Source organism: Struthio camelus, chromosome 19 (assembly GCF_040807025.1).
Source record: "Struthio camelus isolate bStrCam1 chromosome 19, bStrCam1.hap1, whole genome shotgun sequence".
NCBI lineage: Eukaryota > Metazoa > Chordata > Aves > Struthioniformes > Struthionidae > Struthio > Struthio camelus.
In genome coordinates, this window is record NC_090960.1 from 14174820 (window position 1) to 14198788 (window position 23969).

Consider the following 23969-nt stretch of genomic DNA (forward strand, 5'->3'; position numbering starts at 1 on the left):
TCCAGCCCGCTGTGAGCTCCCCTGGCTGCCAGGCTGGATTGCAAATGGGAAACGGCACTTTCCAAAGTTGAAACGATCAATAAAGTCCTGGTGCATGCAGCGCACACCTGTCTACCCAGGGGAAATGTTAGTGGGGTTGTAGCAAGTGCATGGCTGGACTCAGTCTGAACTCATGGGCTAATGACTGCTTGTACTGGGACCAATTAACCCTTTCAGTACCTAAGGCACAGCTGAGTTTTGAGGGCTGGGAGAACAAAATGTCCTGGATGGTTGCTGGCTGTATGCTGGTGCCCAACAGAGTGAGGCAGACCCAGTTGCCATCCCTGTCAGAGCAGCACAGCAGCACCGGCTCCTGCACGTGTCGGAAAGCCCCAGAGCATTTCCCCAGGCAGCCACCCCGGCACAGTGTGGCCAGGGCTGATCCCAGCCAGCTGTGGGGCCTGCCCGGCCTGGAGATGTTTATTTGGGGAAGGCTGTAGCCGTTCATCTCGGCATCGCTGCATGCAGCCCACCACTAAGATCTGCACTGGCAGTTCTCGCTGACCTGCCCCTCCTGCCATGGAAACAGAGGGAACGGGGCCAGACTCCAGACAGGATGAACTCCTCCAGCTGTGTCTGGGAACCCGCAGCTCATATTTCACTCTGCTCCCAGATCTCCCACTCGGGTGACACCAAACGCGTGTCACACAAGCTGGAGGCGAGGGCTTATGGCCCCCCTGCTGCCAGCACAGTCTCAGCCCCTGAGCCTCCACCCTCTCTGCCCTCTGTCTCCCCATGGTGCAGCTTGGAGCCAGTGCTTCATCCCAGCTGACAGAGACTCTGTGCAGGCTCTGAGGTCCCCCGGTACCCTCTCGTCCAGAGATGGCTGCACAGTCTCCAGCACCAGACCCATCCCTTCCCAGCTCTGCTACAGGTTAAATGGCTAAAATAAGTAGTTTGAATACACCACCTGCGTAGTGCTGAGAGGCTGAAACTGGATGGAAAACCAGCCTGGCCTACCAGCCCCTAGAAGGTCAGGGGCTTCTCCCAGGCTTTGCCACATATGGATCACAGATGCCCCAGGCTGCAACCAAGCCACCCGCTTGCCCCGCTGCTGTGGCTCACAGAGGTTTGCAATGCCAACAGGCAGATGGGGAGGGCAGCTGTGCTGCATGGGCAGTGAATGATCCCAAGCGTCTTTCAGATTGCATTGCTGGGGCCAGGAGAGGCAACCCAAGCCTTCTTTCAGCAGCGTGGCAGCTCTGACCAGCTGAACTGCTCTGTGCCCTGAACCAGCTCGTCACTGCAGGCTGCATGGCCCAGACGCCAGACCTGAACCTCTGTTGTGGAGTGCTGTCAGCACGCCATGCTGATAAGATAAACTGAACATGTATGGAACGGACAAGGAAAGGAAATTCCACCTCCGGCGTGATCGTGTTATCCAGCCTCCTGCTGACTCTGCCTGACCCCATCACAGAGCCAGCATTCAGGCATCCCTGTAAAAACTTTCTGTGAAATGGATCCATAGCCCTTCTGTCTTGCAAAAGCCTCAGGAGAGCCACACTGCCTATATTCATGTGGATGCCCCCAGGCCTGGGCACTGGCAGAAGGGAGGATCTTGCAACCCCACACTCAGGAGCAGGTCACCAGAGCTCTTGGCAGCTTTCACCACATGAGAGCAATGGGACTAAGTGCCACTGAAGTGCAGTGTCCTGGGGGTCCTGCTCTGTCAGGCTGCAGGAAAAGGGATGAGAAGACCAGTATGGCCAGGCCTCTGTGCAGGTTTGCTGTGAGAGCTGGGCCGTCCTCCTGGACTGAACTGGCAGCTCACACAGCAGCATCTCGCAGGAAAGGTGCTCCTTCTGCTTCCCCCTCATCCTGGCCTAGCTCCCAGAACTAGGGTGGGATTTAGATGTTGATATACTATTAATAGATTTCTCCCAGGCAAAGGGACTAGATGTGATATGAAATTAACTTCTACGGGGACCATCATGTCAGTGAGATTATTGTGGTAGGCCCTTTCCGGTCTCCAGCTTAGTCCCCTCCTAGGTCAAGAGCTGCCAAATGAAGCAGGCCTGTGCCACAGAGACCTTGGACTGCCAAAGAGCAGGAAGGGCTCCATTTATAAGCTGCCAGATAAACAAACCTGGTGGGAGACCAGGATTTATGGAAGAGCTGGAGAAGGGCTGGGGGGGAGGGGTGAGGGGCGATCTTTCTGCTACATTTGCCCTGCCAACAACTTCTGCACAGACTAAAGAGACATGTTTGTTAGTAAGAACAGTAGGTTCACAGCCGGGTGAGTTTATGGCAAGCAGGATATAAATAAATAGAAGAAAAAGGACTTTCCCCACAAGGAAGCGTCGTTCTGCCCGCCTTGGAAAGGCTGCCCTTAGGCTTGATGCCAGTCAGAAGAGGGCTCTCTTCTCGCCAGAAATAAGGCCATATTGATTGCTTTCATCAAGGAAATGACTTGCTGATGTCCAAAAACAGAAAATTGAGGGTTTTTTGGAAGCCTAAATGTTTGGGTGGTGGGACTGCAGCCACCACCATCCCCAGAGCCCATCACAGCCCTGAAGAGTGGCACATGCAGGGCACATGTGGGTGAATGGGGGTTGCTGCCATTCTGCTTTTTATTGATGAGGAGGAAGGATCAGAGAGAGAAGGCATAGGACAGAGTCAGAAGCGCTAGCAGTATGGACAAAAAACCTAAAAGAGCTTTGAGGCGCAATGTTAACGGGGAAAGGAGTTGAAGCCTGAGCAAAGACACTGCCTTTTGTCTGACTTCTTCTATGTTCAGAAAACACAATTTTGCACAGGCAAGAAGTATTGCATCTGAGGAGACCCTGTCTCCACCCAGGTTCTCTTCCTAACAGTGATAAACTGCAAACCTGCAGACTTCAGCCAAGGCCTGAGATCAAAAGGGGAAGCATTCATGTAAGGGATATTAAAGCATTATATATGTGCTGCATTGGCACGGCTCTGCACAGGATAGGCTTAGGCTGGCATAAACCCAGAAAAGGAGTTGTATAGGTCATGAAGTGACACAACTAGGGCACTGAAGTGTGGAAGAAGTCAGAGAGCATTCAGCAGCGCTTCACTCTTTACTCCCAAAGATCAAGGACTAAGGCTGGAGAAATCAAGTACTCAAGTACTTTGGGACCTGCTGTGCCGGTCCCACAGTAAGGATGATACAGTGAACATGCTGAAGAGCAGCTCCATTCCCAAGGTGAGGCCATAGCCCTGGGACATAGGGGAACAGGCTCACATGCACCCCCTTCTCCTCGATTCGTGGCCCAGTGGTGCTCCCCAAAACTGCCTTTTGGTACCCCTTGACCATAGTTGGGTGCTTCTGAGCGTGAGGGTCTGTATGGACATGGGGCTGTGGTGTCTCACACTGGCCCAGGGCAACGACAGATATATCCCAAAAAAAGGAAAAGAGGGACTTACCTTGGCCTGTTCAGGGCACAGGACCCCTCTTGTCAAGAGAGTTCTTGGTGCACAGTCATGCCTCTGTCTATCATGCATCTGTGCCCAGGGTTTTACACTGAATATGCGGCATGCCTGCTTGGTTATCAGCCTCCAAGCAGAGAGCTCACTGCTCTGACTTTACCTCTTTCTCAAGAGCCCAAACACCCTACTCCCGAAATGCCAGGCTTCAGTCATAAACCTCCCTATTGCTTTGTTTTCCAAGCGGATAGAGCACTAGGTGCCCCAGCCAGGCCAGGTACTGTGACTTAGGACAAGAGCTGAAGATTTTCCAGCAGCAAATCCCAGCGCATCAGAACCTGGGCAGTTCACCGTGAAAAGGGGACTAGTTTCTCTGGTCAGCCAGGCTGGCCTTGCTAGGCAAATGGGAATGCACCGAGGACTGGGACATAAAGCACGTCCAAGTCAGGCAGGCACTGACACACAACTTGTTACCTGCTAGTTGGATTCCCTACCCAGCTCCTTACTATGTGGGGTAAGGCTTTTCCAACTGCACCTGCTTCCACATATGAATACTAACGTACTTAATGGGCTGCTAAGAGAGGGAAGGTTGTCGTTCTTGCAGGAAGAGGGAAAAACACAGCAAAACCAAGGCACCACATTCGAGTCTGTGCTCTGTCGCAGTCTGCTTTAAAGCAGTTTGCAAAGATGTGGGGGTCTCAGGCTCTGCATTGCACATAACTGAAGCCAAACTCTCTGGGAATAGCTATGGGAATTTCACGGGAGAAAACGGGCAAGTTTGCAGCAGATGAGAACAGGGAGCTGTCTCTAAAAGTGTCCCACACAACCCCAGAGACTTTTGCGTTTCACCAGTGAGCTCAGGTTGCTCTTTCAAAAAAGGTGAATGGTGACCTCTGGAGCTTTCCTACTTCGAGGCGGAGAGAGAGACCACTTGGGATATTAAATCAAGGATTAAAAGGCAGGTGAAGGAGGAGGCAGCACAAGGCAGAGCAGAAAGTCTGCTCTGGAGGGACGCACGCATCTGAAAGGAAGGCTGCAGCTACTGCTGTTATCTGAGCCCTGGCAGAGGAGGCTCCTCCTCTTCCTTAACTCTTGCAGAGTCAGGGAGTGAAGCCTGTGGTCCTGGGCTGCAGCTCGGGGCTGCCTGGTTTGCTGCGCACTGGGTGGGGGGAGCACTTCATGCAGGGGAGCCCCAGGGCTGTGTGTTGACGGAGGACCACAGCCTTGCACTGCCGGCAGGGCTGCGAGGTGGGAGACCACCCTCACCAGCGCCTAGGCTCTGCTCACTCCTCGCGCATTTGGATGCTCTCCCTGCCCCTCACCTTGGGCCATAGCTCGGCAAGGTGAAAGACTCCCAACCAGCCCCCTGCCACAGCCCACCGCAGCCAAGAACGCATGCCTGACAAGCCCCTGGCCTTCTTTCCTCTGCACTGCGGGCTGCAAGAAGTTAATTTATTTTTGGAAAAGCAGCTCTCAGAGTTTGTCTAATTCCATCCGCACCAGCTCCTTTCACTCTATTTTAAACCAGTTCTTACTGTGCTTCAAGTTTATAAAAACAATCACTGCTCCCTGATAAAAGCAGCCCTAATCCTCGGAGAAAGCAAGGAGTCACAAAAGCAGCATCTCCTCCAGGAAACTCTAGCTCAGCTGAAAAGTTCACAGGTAATTTACATTTCGTACTTAACATCTTTCTGTTCTTGTAACTGCTTTCTCACATGCGTGTTTAGCTATATAGACACATGGCACTTATATAGGTGGCATCCGGTTCTCTAGGGAGATGGAGCGCAGTTAGGCATTATTGTTACCTGCTACTTCTTTTGGGTTATTGGCAGGGGCCTTGGTGACCAGGGCACCTGGCAAGTCTTGGACTACGCGCGGACCTACATGGATCGTCCTGCTTGTTTGGGACAGAGTACAAGGTGCATTTTGCGAGTCAGGAGCTGGCCCGCCTGGAGTTCCAGGCAGAGAAATGTGGAAGGATTCAGTAGCTGGCTTTGCAAAGGAAAGATGATGGTGTAGGGCCAAGTGAGGTCTTCCCAAAGGCCAGGCTCTTGCTTTGGTACAGCCATTTAAAGGCTGCTCTGAAGGTTATTCTAATCCTGCGACCTCACCCTGCTCTAGACATTATCCCTCCCTGTGGGTCAGTCTGTGTGATGGCACCCTGCTTTTGTCCCTTTTATTCCTGGATTGATAGGAGGATAGTGCCACAGCTCTGTTAACTGTGGAGGGTCATTCTGATTACGCAGAACACTCAGCTGTTTAATGCAATTTCTCCATGACTCACCAAAGCATCCCACTGAAACTGTTTAGAAAAGCTCCCAGCATCGCTCACGCTCAGAAATCCAGGGCATTTACGGACCACTTTGTTTCTTTTAAATAAATGCATTGCAAAATGTTGCCTGACATAAACTACTGATCTCATTTGTTGAGCACTAAAGCTCTCAAAGAAGGCTTTGTCTTCCTTGTGCTGTGGTTGCTGGAGTTTCAGGGTTAATGCCTTCAAAAGCCCCGCCTTGGCAGCAGTGAAACAGTTACATTTCCAGGACAGTGAAACTGTGCAGGGAGAGGGAATAGGACTGCGAGTGCATTGCCAGGACAGGGCTTTGCTGATTCTCTCCTTTCCCCGCAGATTGCACGACCCAGCCCTGTGCGCTTCCTCTCTCTGATCATCAGCGTGGTCTTCAGGGCACTTACATGCGTCTGGGAAAAGAGGTGTAGCTTTGGGTTTTGGTACTGTGTGCTATAACTGCTGCTTTCCTAAAATCCATCCAGGAGCTGGTCAGCTTTCCCCACTGCCTTTTGATAAAACATGCATCGTTTCAGCTCTGAGTGGAAAAAAAAAAAAAAAAAAAAAAGGCAGGAAAATGAAAGTTCTTTTTTAGGACTGAACAAGGTGGTTTCTTCTGTAAATGTCACTTGTCAGGTGACCTGAGAGACAAGCAAAAGCTTTTGGATCTAAGGACCACACATCCCTATCTCTCCTGCTGCTCTGTCCATGTGTTTTGGTGGTCCAGTTTGCAGAGAAAGGGTAATGTGGTTGCTCTGTGGTGTATGCAGGCTAAAAATAGTTTCCTTCTCGTGCTTCATCTGAATGGGCAGCCACATATGACTGTACATGGATTTGTCTGATAGTCCCGTTTCAGTGTAAGAGACAAAATATCTTAGTTATGGCTTTGTTCTTCAGCTAACAATGGGTAGCTAAAAATATCTGACTTTGTTCCACTCAATAAAGTTCTCTCAAGGGGAGACACTAACGTTACATTTTTGCCAGATTCATGCAAAATGCAGCCAAAAAAAATTCACATTTTTGCCAACAACTTTTCATAAAACGTAACTAGCAAAAAAACTTCACACTGTTCTGCGAGTGGGGCTTTGCTCTCTGCTGTGCAACAGCATCCTCAGGCTCGTGGCTGCCCGCTCCCTGGAGGCATTCAAGGAGGGCAAAGCCTGGCTACGGAAGAGCCGCCTCCTCCTCTTCCTCCTTTTCTCACCCTCCCGGCTGGATTGCTCAGCTCCCTTCGGTGAGGGCCCGCACGCTGCCAAGCCTGCTGCTTTCACGTGGGCCAGTGCAGTCAGGCTCAGCGGGTAGGCGGCTAAGTGCCATGACAGTGGTGAGGCAGGGCGTCGCTGCCTGCTCGTGCCTGGCTGGGGGAGAGTGCCCGAACGCTGCTAGTGGCAGCTGTTTGGTGGTCGCTGTGGTCTCACTCCAATTCCTGTATTTCCCTCTTTGTGGCAGTCAGGCCTGGAGGCCAGCCAAGCCGGCCTGGTCCCACTGTGCAAGCAGTGTGTGTGCAATAAAAGCCTGGCACGGCCTGCTTCAAAGTGCTCACAGTCTGACAGCCAAGAGGAAACTAGCAGAGACCTCACTGGGCTGGCACAGGCTCCACAGAAAGGAATATGATGGGCCCTCCCATGCTCGCCCCCATCTCCAGCTAAAATCTCTGCCTCCCCACCGCTTCCACCCTGTCCCCAGTGCCTTCCCTCTAGCTGCCATGCTGCACCATTGGTAACTGTGCCCAGGCAATAGGTCAGTCAGGAAAGCAGGAGGCCAGGGTAGAAGGGCAGGGATGCCGGCAGAGGGGGATGTGCACAGTTAATGATAAATCGCGGCAAAGGCAGCAGCTTTGGAAGCTGCCTGGCCAAGTGATCCCATCCGTTATGCCCACAGGGGGCCGTGCTGGTCAGCCTGCTCTTCAGGTAAAACAGCAAACTTCCTCCTGCGCTGCCTTGCCTGGGCTTTGCAGTTGGTGAGCAGAGCAGATCTGGGAGACTCCAACTGAGAAAATCCTTCTTTCCACACTGAAGCTGGTTATGCTGAGTAGGCAGCTGCTCTACTTGCAATATGCACCTTGCTTTCTGATTTATAAGTGTCCAGGCTCAACTGTACCTCATTTTGCTTTAGACTGGAGAGCTGTCCGCCAGGTATTTGTTGAGTGGGACCACGTCTCAGTTTGCTTTGTCTAGCATAAGTAAAAGAGATTGAATTTCTTATATCTCCCACTGTACAATAATTTTCCAGTCTGCAAATCATTCTTGTAGCTCTTTTCTGAACCTGTTCCAGCTTTCCAGCATCCATCCTGTTGTGTAGACACAATGACCAGTAACGATGTGCCTAATTCTGGATGTCTTTCTCTGTGCTATATTTGCTTTCCAAGCTATAATGCCACCTCAGGAACTCCTATTCAATTGGTTTTCACTTTGCCCCCTTCCTGTGATCTTGTCTCTTCTCTGAGTTCCCTTGATTTTGCATGTGTCCATGTTAAACTCCATTACAATGCAGGCTCCCATGGTAGAAAAGTTTCAGGAGAAGCTTAGAGATGGACAAGAGAGGAACGTATGTGTTGTGGCAGGAGTGGTCCCCCTATGGAAAGAGTTCAGAAGTGCTCTTGATGCTCCTGAGGGGTAAAGGCAGGAATGGTTCTGGAAAGGAGCACTGCTGTGGGTCACTTGGCAAGGGTTGGCTTCTGTGGGCTAAAAAAAAGGCCAGTGGAGCTGAGTTTAATGCCAATGATCAGCTGAAACTGCTGATAGGGGAGAGATGCAATCAGGGAAGTAGGGCAGGAGAGGGCACTACGTGGCTTTTCCACCTGCTGTGGCTGAAGCAAAGCCTCCCTTGCCTGGTGGTTAACCCAGCCCCTTCACCACCCTGGGCATGAAATGGTTGGTTCTGCAAGGTGTGGAGGACCTGTGTCCTGCTCAAAAGGCTGAGGTCCCGAAGGTGGGCTGCCTGTCCTAGGTGAACAAGTGTGTCTTTTGGGAACAAGATATTGCTTGAAATGGATTCATGCATTTTTTGCTGCTGCAGTATTCATGGAACGTATCTGCTTTATGTCTTAGTCTTCTTGCCTGTTATTGGAGAGGAACTAAGTTAATGTACTGGATATTAGAAGGCGAAGAGATCCAACCCTTGCATTTGGGTGAATACATTAGCTGTGGGTGAGGCCTTGCAGGCCATGATGGAGGCACTCAGAAGTCTCTCCACCAGTCAGAACACCTTATAATATGACCAAGAGTGGACTCAACACTACCAGGACATATCTGAAGGGCTATTGGAAAAGACTGAGGGCCATGTGTCACACTGGCAGGCCACAGGTCAGCTCTTTTGGGTTGGGAGTGAGGGAGCAAGAAGTTCATTGCTGAGTCTAGCTGTGATGTGGCTGAATTTCCCCAGGGCCTCAAGCCCAGGAGCACCAGCCATGAATTAGGACTACCTTGGACCAGAGATGCAAAAAGAGGACAGAGCCCCCTGACATGCAGAGCAGGGAACTATGGGGATGTTGCTCTGCAGATGTGATGTGTTTGTGACTGGATTGCAAGTCTCCTCCCCATGTGCTTTTGAGCTCCAGGCAAGCTGATCGTGTGTGTCCATGAGCACAAGCTGTCTGTCAGGCACATGTGGGTGCTGGCTGACAATGGGCAGTTTGCAGATGGCTCCCTGCTTCCTGACACTGCATGTGTTGTCCCACAGTGTCCAGCTGGGGATCTCGTTCATGGTGCAGGCACAAAGCTTCCCTCTCCTGTTGGCCCATACAGCACAGTTGTGCTGGCAGATGGTTCACAAATACAGCACAAGCCCTTGCCCCCAATGAAGCTGTGTACTGAACAACCAGCTTTTCTGGCTGCCTGACTGGACCTTTATGGAGGGAGACAGGAGACAAATTCAAAACCTCTTTGACTGAGGTGATCCCAGGAGGGCAGATTTACCTGCCAAGTCTGCAGAGCCTGAGACTTCCTGTATGCTTTGTGTCTACTGTACAAGCTCCTCCATTTTGAGGTTGCTCAAATGGCTGATGAACCTCAAAGGTGCAATGCTGGCACCGATGTTCAGGAACATGATCCTAGACACCTCTCTCAGGTCATTGTGACCCAAGTGCCTGCTAACAGCCTTGCACTCTGGAGGTTGAGCTGCTTCTCTGTCACAGCCCACCTTTCATTCACTTGACTCAGTTGTTTCGAGCTCTACCACTCATTACCTAGGTGAGTAACTTTGTCTGACCTTTGCCTGGGAGTGGGGACATTGCAGCCAGGAGAATAAGTTTCATGGGACAGGCAGGGAGAGGGAACCTCTGCACTAGACCTTCCTTCTTAACCAGCATCAATCTTGTTTTTACTCTAGGTGACAACAGTGCAAGGAAAGACCTTGTGACCATACCCAGGCACTGATACGTGGGTTGGGGAACAATCTGGCATTGCAGACCCTGCCTGCTTTATGCTTCGGCATCTACCTTCCATTAACTGCCAGGAGATGGATGGCTCTGACTTACAAGGGGAGTGGCAGAGCTGGGGCACTACATGCAGGAGATTGATCCAACCATTGGAGAATACTCCTTTGGGACCTTCTAGCTACCTGTTGGTGTCTGCCTGGCCCCAAGGTGGGATCTCATGACTAGGGGTTATGCAGGTGATCTCACAATGACCTGCTGTTTGTTATCTCTTATCTCATATCTCATGAGCTGGTGCTGCTCATGAGATGCTGATGATTTAATTAAAGCTATAAGGTAATTTCTGAGAACCTGAGGTGGGGTCATGCTGTCTGGATATTCCAGGCTCTGTTCTGTGTGTGGTACACATGGCTTCCTGGTCAGCATGCTCTTCCCCTTGGATTCATGGAGCACACAAAGATCTGCTGTCAGGATTGTTTCTGTATCCAACCACTGGTGCTTGGCACATGATCCTGAAGCCAGAATACCCAGTGCAGTAGCCATCATGCTTCTCTGGCCCCTTCACCTGGGACCTGCCTACGTCCATCCTGCCACGTGTCCCAGACATACAGGAGCTGCCTTCTTGGTGCTGTCTCCATTGTCCTCCTGGGGAAGACACCAGGGCACGGAAAGAACATCTACTTTAAATGCATTCTCTGACTCATGATGATTTATGTCCCAATCTCAAACCAAAAATGCAAGCTGCTTGCATGGTCATTGCTGGAACAGACATTCAAGGCTTATCAGCTGTGCCCCAGGAACTTCCTGACTTCTAACCTCATCCTGAGGGTGTGACAGCCATGAGCATCCTGCAGTCAGTAGTGGAGTTGTTCCCTCTCTTTGAGGGAACAGGGTTTACTGCATCTCCTGCAGGGCTGGCAGTCAGTCTCTGGATCCTGAATGTCCAGTGTGCTGTGGGTGAGGTTGTCTCCTCTACAGACAGAGTTCTGCCTAATGGAGAGCAGGCAACCTCCCAAACTGCTGATTTTTTGCTAGAAAAATGCTTATCTACCAACACACTGTGCAGTGTGATTCCTAGTGTTTACCTCTGGGGCATCTTCAGTGAGCCCGTAGGCACATGAAGAGGGACCAGTAGATGCATTCGCAGAGCTGGGTAGGAGTTTGATGAGCTAAAATAAAATCTAGGCTAAAATGAGCAGATTTTCCCACACATCGCTCAGGCTAGCCAGAGACTAGCCCAGCCTACTGCACCATGGAGGGGAGGACAGGCAGAGACCCTTTGTCCAGGATCTGGTTTTAGTGTGTGCCTTTGATGTCAGAGAGGTCATGAGATTCCTCATCCCAGCCTCTGCAGAAGGTCAGGGAAGGAAGGGCCAGGGCTCCCTCCTGTACACCTCACCCAGAGCAGAGTGAAGCTGGAGTGAGAGAATCCTGCACAGATCTCTGGGCTGCTGCTACTGCATTGAGCATCACCACCACCATCATGGGGACAATTCTGCCCTGGCAATGGGCAGGCACTACCCTCCATGCCTCCTAGACTGGAGCCAGCAGAGGCTCACACCTACCCTTGGCCCCTTGGACAGGCAGCATGTCCCCAAGGCAGGCACTGAGAGGAGGAGCACAGCAGTGATTTGGAAGTGGAAACTGCATTGCCTGCTGGCTTCTCTTCTTCCCCATTCAGGGGATGGGGCGGCTTCCAAGCTTGCAAAAGAGTCCTGGTAGGGCAGGTATCCCCATCCTGCTCTGTGTCAAGCCCACCGACACTGTGTCAGGGCTGAGGTTGTCAGTGGGAGGTTTAAAATGGTTCTGTATCTGCTGAACTCTAGCTGGCAGATGTTGTCTGGTACTTCCCTCAGTCATTCCTTGACAGCCTGGGGTGCTGCACGTGGAAGAAGTGTTTCACCATCCATGGAAGTATCTACTGACACCTTTATAGACACCTTCTTTTTCTCGTCATAGGCGTGACCTGTCTTGTCTGCAGCCCCAAGGTGATGCTATGACCGCTGCCTCTGCAGGCTCCCCAGTTTCCCCTACAGCCCAGCATAGGGCTCTGACACCCCAACCCACACTGGCTCCTGCTGTTCTCTGGATCTAATCTAACATGGTACAGTGCAAGTAGCAGGAGACTGCCCCATGGAGCGGTCCCAGCCTCAGAAACCCCCTGTTTGGGTTTCACCAGTCAGGTGTGGGACTCATGACAGCTCTACATTTGGACTCTCGCCAGTGTCTACTAGCATTCTGAGCATAGTGCCCAGGGAGGTTCTTCAGCTCAGGAGGAGAGGGGATCTTGGGTTTGCACTCTGCAGCTCTGTGAGCATCATCCAACTCAAACACAGGCTCTGACTTCTAATGGGGAAGTCTGCCCAAGTCTGTCTGCATGTTATCAGCATGGATGGTGTTCAGCCTGCCACCAGGCTGATACTCTTCACACTCAACAAACAGCTGGGGGCTTCACATACACCTGTGAGCTCACTAGATAGCTGTCTAGGTTGGACTTCTGGGATCTTGCAATGTTCCTCTCATCATGTCAGAGCTTGTGCTAGAGCTATTGCTGCTTTCTCTGTTGGCATCAGTATAAGCTCAGGACCATCCTGTTTCCTCTGTGCCATTGCCCAGCATTGTCCCAGTCTCACGTGGACTGAGTGTAAAGGGTTATCTGGAGAAGAGTTGGTATGGATCTGCTCTGGTGCAGGGGAGGTTAGGGAAACGTGGTACCTGCAAAACACCTCCAGCAGCACCTCCAGTTCACTCTGGTTCAATTGTCCCTCTCTCTTCCCTAGCAGCATGCCCATGCTGCACAGAAGGCTGTTCTGCAGGAAAGCTGTCCCAGCGCTGTCCTCAGAGCTGTCACCCAAGCACAGCAGCTAACACAAGCTTCTGTGGCCAGTCCAATCCTCAGTGAGAGCCCAGGGCTGCCTACTCTCCTTACAGTCTTCCCATCCCATTAACTGAAGAGTCAATTTTACTCTTCTGTCATTTCTCAGGCCTCCTAAGGCCAATCCATCCCACACATTGCTGTGATCAGTGGCAGGGAAGGGAAAGAAGTGACTTCAGGATGGCAATCTGGCAAACTCTTATCAGAGGAGCACTTCTGCTCTTACAATGAGTTAATGAGCAAAAGCCTGCCTCCATTCCCATAGCATGTTACTCCCAAACTGAGTTTTGCACCTTTCCTGCATTTATAAGAGCTAAATTGCTGCTAAGGTAGGGCAAAAGGTCAGGAAATCGGGCTGAACATCTCCCCATAGGAGGCAGATTAGAAGTGAAAGCACAGCAAGTTTCAAGACTTTCCTAGAAGAACTTTCTGAAATGCAGAGGGACTTTGAGATGAAAGATGAAGAGAGCACATGGACCAATAGGGCGTGGATCCAGATCCAGTGCATGTCTGTGCCTGATGTTCCCTATCTGCACTGCGGGCTAATGCAATAAATCAAAATGGATCGCTGGAAAAAGGCCTGTCAGAGCAGGTCATTTCACAGGCTTTGACATCGGCCAGCCAGCTGCTGGACAGGGCATATGGAGTTTGTTTAGCTACCAGCAACAGCACGTATTGCCTGAGCCCAACAGCTCATTTTGCAGTGCGAGTAACAGTAACATCCATTTGTAGTTGATGGAGGATTGCAGTGCCATGTGGGATTTGCTCTCAGCTCAGGAAATGTTCCTGGGAAAGTCTTTTCCCTCCCAATGTTAGAAGAAGAGACTTGACTCCTTTCTGAAGTGGGGCGATGAATAATATCTCCCGAGAGATGTGGCAAATGCTGTGAAACAGCCTCACATAGCTGTGAGCTCCAGCTCAAAGGATCCTGCTGTGTTCTGTCCCTGGAAAACTCACAGTGTCTTATTTCTTCTCAACAAATAGCACGTAGGCATCTCCACTAGCGACTGTCATCACTACCCCAAAGAGTCATCCTGGCATGCCGTACGGAGTCCCTGGTTTCAAAACTGACAAACTGCTCCCTCCCCTGAGACTGTGTTTTCTCTGCTGCACGAGCCCATGTGTCCTTGCACCGCATGGGGCTTCCCGCTTGTGTTGTGTTTGTGTGGCTGGCCCAGTAAAGGGCAGAAGTGGTTGCAAATAGCTCTTTGAATGCTGGACTGCCTGCCTGCACAGCCAGGCCTGCTGCTCTCTCAAACCTCACTGCTAAATGGAGTTCAAATGACAGAAATGGTCCTGGAATGGTATTTGAGCTTGACAAATTATTTGTGCTTGTTTCATCCCTGCTCCACTGTTCCACTGTCTCTCTCTATTTCTCAGGATTTTGAGTAAGGTGGGTTCAGGCCTATGTCCCACTAGGCTCCTTTGGTAAAAGTCTTCAGAACAGCCAAGATTCCTGGGACTGCATACTTCTCCATCCCATTATGGTGCTTTTGTGAAGCAAAACAGTTTCTTCCTCTGATTAGTAGTGCAGTCAAATGAAAAGTGAAGTAGGTGCATAATTCCTTTACCCTGATCAATGCAGCAATTACACAGCCCTCCCAGCAGGGATTGTCTCCTGTCTGCATGGCACCCAGTGCAATGGGACTTCATTCCTACTACGTCGTAGAGGTAGGATAAAATTAGTGAGCGGTGCCATTCGCATCTTCCCAGAGCTCTGTCCTGTGGTTACATTTCATCTTCAGGGGTGTGTGATAAGGAAAGGCAGACACACAGGCTTTCAGAAGGGTTTATAAAGCCACTCCTCAGCTCAGTTAGAATTAGCAGGATGCAGACTGTGCCAATAATATGTATCCGTACAGACACTGCCAGCCTTATTCCTCCTTCCACACATCTATCTGACAGAGATAGATAGATGCCCCTCAGCCAAGACACTGCCTCTGCCTCTCATCTGTCTGCTTTTCAGCTCCGGATATGGCCTCACTTCCTACTCATGGACTCTCTTGCTCTCTTCTGTGCAAGTATTTTCCTTACTCCTTTTCTGAAACCACAAGATATCTCAAATATACAATCATCTCTTTCCTGATTGTTCTTCCCATTCCTCATCTCTCAGCATCTGTATTTTCAAGGGGCTGCACAGCGCTTCATTCCTCTGATTTCCTCTCTGCTATTGCAGAGTCTGCTCCTATGCAGAGAGAAGAGCAGAGGCAGACAGCTGAGAGGCAGCAGTTGCCCATGGTTGCTGCCTGAAGATGTATCTGGTGACTGCCTAACCCAAATTAAGACACTTGGGAGGTGTTTCTGCTTCTGCTCTTCTCTCTGCATAGGAGCAGAGTCTGCAATAGCAGAGAGGAAATCAGAGGCAGACAGCTGAGAGGCAGCAGTTGCCCATGGTTGCTGCCTGAAGATGTATCTGGTGACTGCTATGTTCTGTCTGAAGCACCTCCCAAGTGTCTTAATTTGGGTTAGGCAGGGTTCACATTTAGGACCACTACAGATTGTTTTCTTGGAGGGAAGGTGCATTTAGTTCAGTTCCTGGTGCAGAAGGAGCCCTGCCGTTGCAAGTGCAGTGCTGCCATTACTAAAATGAGAGCAATTATTATTAAAATCAGGACGTAAAAAATGTACTGAGGGCTGGTGCTCATAGCATTTAACCCACAGCGCACAGCAAGCCTAGAGAAAGAGATAAGGGATGTCTAAGCCCAGAGCGGGAGTCAGCAGCTTTTTGCAGAAGAGCCCTGGTTTTGCACTGAATAGCTGTGCAGTGGTCTTGACTATAAGCCCATGCAGGCTCTTCTGTTGGAGATTTTCACTCATATAGTGTGCTTGGTAGTATATGCTCCTCTGCACTGCCTTCTCCAGGGCCATCTGACTGTAGCACGCACACTCTGGGCTGCCCAACTCCCCAGCCATTTGTCTTGGAGAAATTTAACTTTCTGAAGTCTGCAAACTTGCTAAGAATAAACTTAATAAATTAGTGAGCATATTTAAAGTGCACGACTGCTCGCTGATCTGGCATTTTAATCTACTTGTGAAGCTATCCAGAGTGTTTGCTCAGCGTGTGGCCAAGTTCTGAAATATTTGCATGCTGCTATTGTCAGTACATCTTCTGACCCTGTGCAAAAGGATGGCAGGAGGAGTGAATTTATAAGAATCTTCCACTGGCGAAGGTAGCAGAGTCGGTCCTGCTAACACACTCAGTAGAGTTATCTCCCTTAGATCATCTTCGCCTGTTATCCAGATCTGGTGGATGAGATACTATTAAACAATGCAGCTGTGTTTTATGCTCTCCAGGGCTACATATCCTCTTCAGTGACACACATTCTTTGCAGGTCAGTTGTAAAACATGTTTGATGTTGGCACATAGGCAGCCTGAGCAAACCAAAGCCACTCTTTCCACTTAAGAATGATGGCAAAGCTGCAGGTTAGACTAGCCTCTGCCCTGTTAAGGCAAGAAGTGACCTGCTGGTCTCCTTCCTGCCTCTTCCCTGTGGCCACAGGCAGGTGAGCATAGGGAAGGAGGGAGTATGCAAGGAGGACAAGGGCCAAAGTGCTGTACTCAGAACATCAGGAGCTGATTCTCCCACCCTCATCCTGTGCCTTGTTGCAACAGCTTGGATAATGGCCCCTCCATAGAATGGCTAGCCTTTCCACGAGCTGCCTGTTTTTGGCCAGTTTATGAGGGTTGACACAAAGCCATGGTGAAATCATGGGTGAAATGGGGGAAGAAGCCCTCAGGTCTCCAAAGGGGAGAGTATCTGTGATTGTGCTTCTTTCTGTTACCATCTGCATGCTCTGGTATGTACCTGGTATAGGCTCTGACCTCACAGGGTTAAGCTATGCCTGCAGTCCTTGCACATTTCCTGGAGCTGCCAGCACTGTGTGCAGAACCAAGAGATTTCCAGTTTCTGGGCAGAGCTCTAAGGCATGAAGAAGACTTAAGTGTTTCTCAGAATCACAAGGTTAAGTGACAGAACCGGGCAGGGAACCCAGCAGTCCCAGGCCACAGTCTCACTGCATGAAGGTTGGCATTTCTAGATAGTGAGTCACTATTTTAGACATCTGCTTAGCACACAATTAATTGTTTCCTAAACACCACTGAGTATAAAGGCTATACTTACTCACCAAAGTATGGAGAGTGAAAAAGAAGTGTAACCAGATGATTCCCATCCTTCTCACTTTTGAAAGGTCAGAATTTCTGATGAAAAACTGTTTTATTGAAAAATTTCTAATATACGTCATGGAAAATAGGTATTGACAGAAGCTCTTCCTGTGCATGGGGGGGGGGGGGGGGGTCCAAACAAGCCTTCAAAGCCTGGACAGATGGTAAGCCAGTCCTCAGTATGTGATGACATGTGGTAAGAGTCTGAGCAACCATGAAGGTGGCAGTGTTGGAGCCAGGGAGTAAGGAACTGGGTGGGAGAAGCCTTCAGAGGACAAGCTAATAGAGGATTTGATTTGGGCCACAGTGAGTCAGGTGAGTCCCTACCTGGATATCTAAAGAGAACAATATGGCAGACAGCTTGAGAAGTAGGATTAGTGGAAAACCAGCATTAGAGCTCAGGTAGGAGTCAAGAGCCAGAGCCAAGCTTTGAGAGAAAGCCCAGTTCTCAGTTAATCTTGGGTAAAAAGCCCTAAGAATTGGACAAGAAATATTGTCAAGATCAAAAAATTTACTCTTGCAAAAAAATAATTGAGAAAAAGTCAATTTGGAAGAGGGTGGAAAAGAGACGTCACAAAAGAGAAACCAGAGCCATTGGAACTATAAATGGTGAGGTAAGGTAGAGGCCACAAATGCCTTGGTGTGGCAAATAAGCAGTGATTGGATGGGGAAGGAAGTCATGATGTCCTAAGAATTGCCCCACCCTCAGCAGAAGGACCACCTGCCCATGTCCCTGTCCCTTCTAGAAATCATGACATGTCACTTTTCAGATGATTTTTCCCTTCTAAAAATGACCATAACACAACCTGCTCCACTTCATGTTGGAGGCCTGTTCAGCCTGTGTCACTGTGTGGTTATTCTATAGAGCAACCCCAGGTCCAGTGAGTGATGTAGTCCCACCAAAGGACCATGCATTTGCACCGAGTTCAAAATGCTCATGGGTACCGGGGCTCCCAGGTTGAGGACATCCTAAGGAACAGCTCTAGGGAAGAGGAGAGCTTAGGTCACTTCTGCTGCACTTGATGATTTCATAAAACTGCTGTGAGGATTCACCTCTTTTGACTCTATGAAGTCCCTCCTGGTCTAAGAAATGGACCTAGGTTGTTTTTTGTTTTGTTTTGTTTTGTTTTTTTCCTCTGTCATACATATCACTAGGAAAAATGCTCATATTGAAGCTTTTCCTGGTGATGATGTATGAGTCAGAAGAAACTGTGGGACTCAGCCCCTGCCTGTAAGTATGACCAGAATGAGCAAGAGTAGTGATGAAACCATATTCAGAGTATCTTTTCATTGTTCTTTGAACTCTGAGGCCTGCAGATACTTTTGTGATTATCCAGTGTGGTTACCAGGTATACTCTGAGCCGCAGGACTACTTCGTGTTTATTCCTGCTTCAGCCAGGGCACATCCTTTAGTAGAGCAACCAAGCATCATATAACATTTGATAATGATGGAGATTTCAGCACTACTCTAGGTAAGTTGTTACAGTTAATTACCCTTGCTGGTATGCTAGTAAGTGTGGTGCCTTTTTACTAGTTTCAATTTGCCTAGCTTCAGCTTCCAAACATTGGATCATGTGAAATATGCTAGGCTGGAAAGTCTTCTGCAAGGAAATATATGTGGTCTAGAATACAGCAGAGCCTGGTTTTTTGCAAGCAGAGCAGATTGAGCTCTGAAGGTCTCACTTTAAGGCTGGTTCTCTTTAATCACTTTTCATGGCTCTTCTCCCAGTCTATCAACATCCTGGTGAACAATGAATGAGCACCAGAACCAGGTGCTGGGTGGAATAGTCCAGTAGCAAGCACTCAAATGAAGAGTAGTGTGCTTTCTTTGCTGCTCTTCAAGGTTGCTGTCCAAGGAATGCCGTGGCCTTCTGGCCACATTCACATGCAACAGGGTATGATCACCTCAAGCTCCAGCAAACTGCCACGGTTCTCATAATCACTGCTCCCCAGGACAAAAGATCCCGCCCTGTATATATATGACTGATAGTCTGTGTTCTTTGTTCCTAGATGTATGACTATATTTGGCTGTATTAACTATCTGCTTGTGCCCAGTTTAACCAGCAACCGAGGCCATTCTACAGTAGTGATATGGCTTCTTCGTTATTTGCCAGTCTCACAATCTCTGTGTCATCAGCAAACTTTACCACAAATGATTTAATATTTTTTTCAGATCATTGATAAAAATATTGACTAGCACAGGGCCGAGAACTGACCCCCGGGGAACTACACTAGATCCACCCCCATTGGGTGAGGAGTTCCCATTTACAATTACATGAGACTTGCCAACCCGCCAGCTTTTAATCCATTTAATATGTGTCATGTTGATTGTGTATTGTTCTAGTTTCTTAATCAAAATATCATACAGTACCAAGTCAATTGCCTTGCAGAAGTCTGAGTATATTAAACCACCATTATTGTTTTTATCAATAAAATCTGTAATTTCATGAAAAAGATGAATATTAGTTTGACGTGTTCTCTTTTTCATAAACCCATATTAATTAGCCTTAACTATATTTCTTTCATTTAAATCTCCATCCATTGCGCGCTGTAAAAGCATTTGGAGGTGACTGCCCAGAGCTGTTGCCAGGCTGACAGGCTTATCAATATTTGGTTCAACCAAATACTTCTGTAAATATTGGCAAACATTAGCTTTCTTCCATCGCCATTGACTGTTCTACTACCTCCATCTAGAGATGTATTGATACAACCAACAACATCAAAAGAGCTGTATTTATTCCTTGTATATCAGTATGTCAAGATAAATTGCTTCTTGGCTTTCCCTATCAGTTTGCTATAGTTTCTCACTTCTCATTCATTATTATCAGTTTCCACTTTCTTAAGTTATATATGTTTTTCTTAGCTTTCTCAGTTGTCTTCACTTCCCTTACAAGCCAGATTTTTTTTTTAAACTAGTCTTGTCTTCTTTCTCAATTGTGGGATTGTGGTTTTGGGGCAACGCATAAAATGTTTTTCAACAATTCACAGTTAGCATTCACATTTTTCTGATTAAATTCCTTCTCCCAATTGATTCAGTTCATAATTGTTTTCAGCTCTGTGAAACTGAATCTTTTTAGCATTAAGTAGTTGTATTTTCAGAACAGAGCTTCACTTTAAATATTCACTTTATTGTCATTTTGCTTTTCAGTTAAATAAAACATTGACTCTTAGAGACATTTGGCATGTATTTTAGGGTCACAAAATCGGGAAATGGGATTTGTTCCTGAGAAAAGATGTTTTCATGAAAAGCTTTTTGTCAAAATATATTTTCATTTGAATAACATGGGCTTGTCTAAAATCCAGAACCATGAACATAACATCATTCATCTTTTGGCAACTGAAGATTGAGACATTTCATCCAAAACTTATTAGATTCTCAAAATTTCCCCAACATTTTGGATTTGGCGAGCAAAATCAGAAACTCTTTAATCATTTTGGGATTATTCAGACTTCAATGGAAACGCAATTTCTCTTTTTGTAGAAATGTAGATTTCCCTTTTAAATTACAATTTTGATGTCCAAAATGCCACATTTCATTGATAGAACATTTGAAATAGCATTTGTGACTAATTCCGCAGAGGATGCCTACAGCCGAAAGGTCTCTTATGAGTTGCCCTACCTCGTGGCAGGTCTGCTTTGTCTTGGAAATGGATCCCACTTTCCATTCTCATTCCAGATTAATGGTCCAGGAGATAACCGGAAGAGATGGGGAAACGCTGGTGGGTGGTCTGTGCTGGCCCAGCAGCCACCTCACTGTGCATGGTGGAGAGCTCAGAGCTGCCACTGCATGGCCCTTGGGAAGTGAGAGAAGGCTAACCAGGGAGAAGATATCAGGCCTCCCGCTACACTTTCCCTGGTGCTTGCTGCCAACTTTGTGTGTCAAGTAGTGCATGTGGGGAAGAGGAGAAGTCCAAAGGGGGATTGTGCCCCATGGCTGGTTGCTCTTTGGCCAAGCTGCTTTGTGAGAGACTATCATCTGCCCTGTGGGACTACCTGCAAATGGATATCCATCCTCAATTTCTTACCTGTTACTGAAATGTGTCCAGCATTCAGCTGATGGCTTTGGGGCTCCCATCTGCTACCATCTCTGGTCCTGAAGGTAGCTATCTGCAATTTGTAACTGGCTACTCAAGTGAAAGGATTTGTTTCTGCTGACTCACTGGCTGACTCCCAAAAAGCTGGCCAGGTGAAGAGGTCTCAACACGTCCTCTGGCTGTGCACTGTCTTGTTTACAAACACTGTGGTTTCCTTCATCCTTCTCTGGCTTAGACCTCAGGGCAGTCTGAAATTTGTCTTACAGCCTCTGCTTTCTCTAGATATGGCACACTGCCTACGTAGGTAGAATTACAGGAGTTAAGCTGTCTTATTTTCATGAGTTTTTTTTTTCTTTTTTTTTCATTCACACCTTATGTTTCTGCAGAGCCATTTACTGATTTTCAAGGGCAAAAGGAATCACCTTCTCTGACTTCTTGCATAGCAGGCCAGGGACTTTCATCCATTGATTCTTGCATCCAGTGTGCAACTTCTGACCAAGAAAAAGCACTTCTTTCACGCAAGACACCCAGTCTTGTATTAAAGCCACCTTCCTGAAAGCAAATCTGCTGTGTCCCTGTGCAAGTTGGTCCAATGGGCCAATAGCGCTCAGTGTTAAAAGTGCATTGCATATTTCTGCATAGATCCTGTTTTTGTCTGCCAGATTAAAGAGCACTCTGCCAGGAGAGATCTCCCTCCCACACTAGTGTTGCTGGATAACTGGAGCCGCTCCTGCTTGCCTGGAGAAAACAAAGCTAATTCCTATTCCAAGGAAAGCTCCTGGTTTTCTCCAGAACTTCAGAGTTCCTTTAGTATTCTCAGAGGCCAAGGCAGCCCCACCAGGTTTCTCACCATTTCCCATCTTCCTCCTCTTCTGCTTCCTCCCCTGAAGGGACCTACAAGACTTGCACTCTCTCTGAAGGGTGGTATATCTTCCATGAGCTGTTTCCTCATGGTTTCCCTTTCCCATGCCCTCACCTGGGAGCCTTTGAGCTATGGATAGCCTATGAGCTATCCATAATGAACACTATTGCCTCAGTCACTTTATCAAGTGCTGCTACACTCCGTCAATGGGGATAGGGTGAAGTACCCTGGTCATACTGTGGGACAGCGATTCCCTTGGGGCATCATAAAAGCAAAGGCAGACCTTTGTGGGACGCGGCTATTCTAAACTCCCCCATGTTCAAAACCTGAGCACCTCTTGGTTGACCCTAGAAGAGGGCTATCGTGTGTGAGATGCTCTCCTGGGAGATTCCCCATCGTAATATTCAAGTTTGTTCATGCTCCCTCCCCCCCCCCCCCCCCCACAGCCTTGGGTCACGTAACTTGTGCTCAGAGCAGGCCAGACAGACTCTCTGGCAGACTCTCTGGCATCATTTTTTTCAAGCCTGATTAATGGGGCCAACTCTCCTCCAAACTGAACTCAAGAAAATACCATTATCTCCTGTGCAATGACTCAGATATTGTATTGCAACATCTTGTTGGTAATGTCAGATTGCAGGCAACGATATTAAAAATGAGCATTTTACCCTGGACAGGGTATTAACTATGATATTAAATCTGTATTTATTGTCTTTAACCACGAACTTTTACACTCTTCCAGAATAAATGTTTTTAGTTCCGTGCAGGAAGATTCTGGCATTTATAGGCCAGACATTTCTAAGTAGAGTATATACCCTGTGTATACACCCAGTACGATAGTCTGAGCGTATGCATTACCATGCCATATGATGCCATGGGAGATAAGGTAAGCTTTGTGCCTTACACCTTGTTATGTCATGCTGAGATGAAATATCCAACATGCCCTGCAGCCATTTATCCCTGAACAAGTGCACATTATAAATAGCAGTCACATGTATTTGTCTTAGCACTTTTAGCAAATGCCTGGGGAAAACCAGGTCCCTGCAGTTTATGAATGGAAAAGGCTGTCTCTGAGAGAGGCTCCACAGCCAATTAACAAGGCATCAGCCCCAGCGTGGCCACGGAAAGAAGCAGTGTTGGGGCTTGCCTGTGGTGTTTGTATTACAGCATAGAACTAGTGCTTGTCAGCAGTAGGAGAGCCACAGCATTTCCCACATGACAGTCTCCTGGTGTTCCTGACCCAAGTGTGTTCCTGACCCAAGTGTATGTAGCACCCTCCAGGAAAGAAGCAAACATGATTTCCCGGGCAGAAGGGGAAGCCTTGCTGTGAGACCACCCTTGAGCCTTCCTCCCCACTCAACTCAGAAAGAGGTGCAGCAGGGAAAGTGGTCCATGCCTCTGTTTTTTTCTTTAGCTGAGGGAGATAGCTGAGGAGCACAGCCTACTGCCAGCCTGCTGGCTCTGTGGGATAAGAGGGTCACGGTCAGTGATGTGATCCCTGCCTGCCGCCAGGACCCCAGTGCCACCAGGGTCAACGCACTGACTTTGCCTGGTGCGAGGACTCAGCACTCATTCAGTCACAGCAGCCCCACGTTCATCCTCTGCCCACCCTTGGGAGGGCGAGCATAGCTACTCCAGGTAGCTGCAGTGCAGCACTGGCCTCCCCTTCAAGCTGCAGATGACAGGCAGGAGGACTGCCTGCAAACTGCAAAAGGCAGATGCTACGTACATCCCTGGGGTGGATAGTTTCTTTCTCCCTGGACCAAAGGGCTTTGGTCCTCACCTTCTACCTCCCTGCTTGAGTGGGCACTGCTTTTCAGGACAGGAGCTTTTCTGCTGAACGAGAGGGTTTCACTGAAATGGATGTTTTACACAGGAAAAGTTTGTTCTGTCACAAAAAAAACAAAAGAAAATGATCACGGAATGTAAGTATCAGAATCAAAAACAGTTG

The 23969-nt window shown here is 48.6% G+C and overlaps 1 protein-coding gene across 5 annotated transcripts in view; it reads left to right on the plus strand.

Annotated features, from left to right (window-relative positions):
* Nucleotides 1-4594: 4594 nt before the first annotated feature.
* The window catches only part of MYOCD (myocardin), a 291222-nt gene continuing 271847 nt past the window's right edge, over nt 4595-23969 (plus strand). For 3 of the 5 annotated variants that reach the window (XM_068913808.1, XM_009680324.2, XM_068913812.1), the window contains exon 1: nt 4611-5088. The gene's annotated coding sequence lies outside the window, so the exon portion shown is untranslated. Of the gene's footprint in view, nt 5089-23969 lie in introns of all 5 variants that reach the window. The other 2 variants (XM_009680326.2, XM_068913810.1) reach the window with 2 other exon arrangements.